The sequence below is a fragment of the Macadamia integrifolia genome, unplaced genomic scaffold, assembly GCF_013358625.1.
Source record: "Macadamia integrifolia cultivar HAES 741 unplaced genomic scaffold, SCU_Mint_v3 scaffold2609, whole genome shotgun sequence".
NCBI lineage: Eukaryota > Viridiplantae > Streptophyta > Magnoliopsida > Proteales > Proteaceae > Macadamia > Macadamia integrifolia.
Genome location: NW_024868831.1, coordinates 52,007 through 57,095, shown reverse-complemented (window position 1 = coordinate 57,095; position 5,089 = coordinate 52,007). Strand labels below are relative to the sequence as shown.

General features: G+C 36.3%; 1 non-coding gene across 1 annotated transcript; it reads right to left on the bottom strand.

Moving 5' to 3' along the window:
- Nucleotides 1-699: 699 nt before the first annotated feature.
- Nucleotides 700-806, bottom strand: LOC122066844. The gene has a single exon (XR_006136497.1). It is a non-coding gene; the product is annotated as a small nucleolar RNA R71 (small nucleolar RNA).
- Between the last annotated feature and the right edge of the window lie 4,283 nt (nt 807-5,089).

Below are 5,089 nucleotides of genomic sequence, written 5' to 3'. Positions count from 1 at the left end.
TTTTTCCTTTTTCTTTTATTGAATTCCTGAGAAGAATAACTTACAATAATAGTTGTATCGGTGGAGGTCGCCAAGCCTCACAATATGATAAAGACAGGTTTTGCCCTATAGCAGTACCTCAGGAAATGACCTGAGCAACCCTAGATCCCTACCGGTAAGCTCCAAAAAAAAGTTTTTCTTTCCATTCTTTAGTTGTGTGTAGTTTTCTGTTGCATGAGTGTTAGGTGGATACGCAATACTAATAATCAATTAAAAAGAAAAGATCCAACAAGTAGTGGCCCTATACGTTTGCTCTCTTTAAAATCTTTCAATATGGGAGACCAACAACAAAACCCTTCACCTAAATCTCTGAAAGATAGGTTCTACCCTGCTAGAACAACTCAACCTTCTTGCATAATTCTACCACAAGCCCAGGGTAATAATTTTGAGCTCAAATCTCAATACATCACTATGTTGCTCCACTTCCATGGGCTGACCTCTGAGGATTCATACCTATTTTTAAGGGAATTTGAAGAGGTATATGTTCTACTTAAGATCCAACTGCTTTCTGATGATGTATTTATGCTTAGGTTCATCATTTTTGCATTAATAGGCTAAGCTAAGAAGTAGTTGTATGGGTTACCCACAAATTTCATAACCACATGGGAGAAATTCACAGTTGTCTTCCTCAAGAAGTTTTTTCCAACTCACAAAACCAATAAGCTTAGAAGTGATATCCTTCAGTTTAGGAAAAAGCCTAATGAGTCATTTTCTAAACTTATGGAGAGATTCAAGGATGCACTCCAAGAATGCCCTTACCATGGCCTAAACTTATGGCATTTATGTCAAATAATTTATGAGGATATTGATTACCCCACTAAACAAATGATAGAGTCTATGTGCCCTGAGGGATTCACATCCTTTACAGATGAAGGAAATGTATGAGAATTCTTACTTGACTTAGCTGACAAAACCCGTGAGTGGAAATTAACCCAAGAGAATGAAAGAACCATAGGAGGGAAATGATATTCTGTGGATGGGATAGTAGCCAAGGAAGCCCATTTAGATAGCCTAATCAAGAGGATTGAGGCTATTGTTCCTAGAGAGCCATCATCAGTCAATTTGGTTAAGATTTATGCTTGGCGCCAGTCCTCTGGACGTGTCATAGAAGAATGCCCTAATACCTCTAGGGGCATTTCCAATGAAAGTGTGAATGCCTTATATTAGAATAATCCATTTAGTAACACTTACAATCTAGGATGGAGAAATCACCCAATTTTCTCTTAAAACCAAAGCAACCAAGCAGGGCCTTCCAATTTTTATAATCAAGGTCGACCTGGACCCCAAAGGCCTCCCTTTGCACAACAATCATTTTTCTAAAATACTTTTCCTAGGCCAAATGTAGGACATCAGGCTAGTTTTCTCAAGGCCCCTCTCCTATTATCTTATCAGCAATCCTCTGGGTTTACCAACATTAGAGAGGCAAGTAAAATAAGTGACTTAAAAAATATGGCCCTCCTCATGACAAGCCATCAAAATCTTACGAGAGAACTTACCCAAGTTATCTCAATTATACGTGAGAGGGAGAAAGGAACTTTATCCAGTCAACCAGAGCCTAACCCTAGGCATCATCAGCCTGTTAGTTCACAAGCACCAACTAATGCACCACTGAATATAGTACAAGGTTAGAACCAACAAGGGCCCTCTAACAAATATAACATTGTTTATGCCCTTAGGAGTGGTATAAAGTACCAACAGAGTGTTCTTAAATCTTCCTCATCCATTACTCCGATTAACTTTCCTTTAGTTGAAGACACAAATGTGTCTCTTGTTCCACATTCATCTGATGAACCTAAAGATTCTTCTGAAACTAAAGATGATTTGGTTGAGGAAACCAAAAATAATTTAGTTGAGGAAACAAAAAATGATTTGGTTGTTCCAGGTTCGTCTGATGAACCTAAAGATTCTTCTAAAACTAAAGATGATTTGGTTAAAAAAACAAAAAATAATTCTTCTAAAAAAAGGATAAATCCCTAACAGTCCTTATGGCCCTCCTGTCCCATCTCCTAGTCGCTTGGTAAATAAAAAGAAAACTGCTTCCATGGATAAAATTTTAAAAGTCTTCAAAAAGATAAAAATGAACATCCCTCTTTTGGATGCTATATTCTAGATCCCCACCTATGCAAAGGTCCTAAAAGATTTATGTACTCACAAATGTATCACTAGTGTACCCAAAAAGGCGTTCTTAGTAGGTAACATTAGTTTATAATTACTCAGCCTATTACAGGAAAGTATAAGGATCCAGGGAGACCTACCATAGCTTGTGTCATAGGCAACACCTACATTGAGCATGCCTTACTTGACCTTGGAGCAAGTGTGAATCTTTTACCTTACCATGTGTATAAATAACTAGGACTGGGAGAATTAAAAGCCACTGGAACTACTCTTCAGCTGACAGATAGGTCTGTTAAGATTTCTAAAGGGATGGTTGAGGATGTCTTACTAAAGGTGAAGGAATTTATTTTTCTTGTTGATTTCATTGTGTTAGATACTAAGTCCTTCTCAACCAAGGATGAGATCCCAATAATTCTAGAAAGACCATTCTTGGCTACCAGTAATGCATTAATCAATTGCCGGAATGGTTTCCTAAGGTTATCTTTTGGCAACCAAACTATTGAATTTAACATGTTTAAGATAGGCTAGAAACCACATATGGAAGAAGAGATCAATATGCTTGAGGAATTTTTTTTATTTTTCTGATGATTTATTTACTAACTTTGATATTGATTTTGATTTAGAATTCCAAGAGTGTATGGATGAGTTGGACGATGATAGTGAAATATTTTTTTTTTGAAGTCTTAAGTCTTCACACACCTGTGGAACCCTTAGGACTACTTTTCAACTCCATTCCCAAACCTTCCATAGTTGAGCCCTCGAAGCTAGATCTTAAAGAGTTGCCATCTAATTTGAAGTATGCTTTCCTAGGGCCTAACTAAACTCTTCCAGTAATAATTTCTTCATATTTTACTTTTAACTAGGAAGAGGAATTACTTAAGGTGTTAAAAGACAATAAGGAAGCCCTAGGTTGGACCATTGCTGATATCAAGGGTATAAGCTTTTTTATTATGCAACATCATAAACATCTTATGAAGGATGTCCAAACCATCCACAGAACCCCAAAGAAGAGCTAACCCAGTGATGATGGAAGCCATTAAGAATGAGATCCTAAAGTGCTTGGATCATGGGTAAGCCGAGTTGATGTAGTACCCAAGAAGTTTAGTGTTACTGTAGTTTCCAATGCCAATAACGACCTGATTTCAACTCGTGTCCAATCAGGGTGGAGAGTGTAGATAACTTAATATGGCAACCTAGTAGGACCACTTCCCATTGCAATTTATTGATCAGATGTTAGAGAGGTTAGTGGGATATGAATATTATTATTTTTTTAATGGATATTTCAGCTATAACCAATTCCCAATTGTTATAGAGGACCAATATAAGACCACTTTTACATGCCCATATGGAACATTTGCTTATAAGCGTATGTCATTTGGGCTTTGTATTGCCCTTACTACGTTCCAATGATGCATGATGAGCATTTTTTTCTGACATGGTTGAAAAATTCTTAAAAGTATTTATGGATGACTTTTCAATTCATGGGTATTTCTATTCTGAATGTCTTCATCATCTTTCCCTAGTTTTGAAAAGGTACATATCTAAGAATTTGGTTTTGAGTTGAGAAAAATGTCATTTTATGGTTAAATCTGGTATTGTTTTAGGCCATATAATATCAAAGGAGGGAATTAAGGTAGATAAAGCCAAAGTTGATTTAATTAATAATTTATCACATCCTCAATCTGTTAAGGACGTCCGATCTTTTCTAGGACATACAGCATTCTACAGAAGGTTTATTAAGAACTTTAGTCAGTTAGCCCGACCTCTCACTTCATTACTTGCCGAAGATCAAACTTTTGAGTTTTCTAATGAGTGCCTGGAAGGAGTTGACTAATACACCCATTGTTCAACCACCTGTTTTAATTGAACCTTTTGAATGTGATATTTCAGATTTTGCTATAGGAGCGGTTTTAGGTTAAAAGATTAATAAGTTGTCTACTGTCATTTACTATGCTAGTAGGATGATGCACAACTCAACTATACAACCACTGAAAAAGAATTTTTAATGGTTGTGTTTGTGCTAGAAAAGTTTCGGTCTCACTTAGTTGGGTCACATGTGGTGGTGTACATTGATCATTCCACTCTTAGATACTTAGTTCAGAATAAAGATGTCAAAGCCTGTCTCATTAGGTGGGTTTTACTTTTACAAGAGTTTGATTTGAAAATTAAGAATAAGAAAGGAGTTGAAAACCTAGTTGCAGATCATTTATCCTGACTTCCTAATTTCTTGGCTGATAATTCTTCAGTTAACGAGAATTTTCCTGATGAACAGTTACTTGCAGTGTCCAGTGAACCTTGGTTTGCTGACATTATCAACTTTTTAGTTTCGGGTGTGACTCTGGATCACTGATCCACTCAAGATAGGTATCGATTCCTTTCCCAAGTTAAGCATTTCTTTTGCGACGATCCTTATATTTTTAATGTTTATCCTGATCAAATTATCAGACATTGTGTGCCTGATCATGAGCAACGTCACTCTTATCATTTTTCCATGATCATGTATATGGTGGATACTTTAGACCTAAGAAGATTGCCACAAAGGTTCTCCAATACGGATTTTATTGGTTCACTATTTTTAGAGATGCTTTTAATTTTTGTAAGGCTTGTCCTGCCTGTCAGTCTTTTGACCATATCAATAAGAGGAACATGATGCCCCTCAACCCTATTTTGGTAGTTGAGATCTTTGATGTATGGGACATCGATTTCATGGGACTATTCCCTAATTCCTTTGGAAATTTGTACATACTTTTGACCGTTGATTATGTTTCTAAATGGATAGAGGTCATACCTTGTAAATCTAATGACCATAAAATGGTGGTCCAATTTTTCAAAGATAACATTTTTTTCCACTTTGGTGCACCACATGCAACAATTAGTGATAGGAGTATTCATTTTTATAATTGGCCTTTTGAGACTTTAATGAAAAAATATTGGA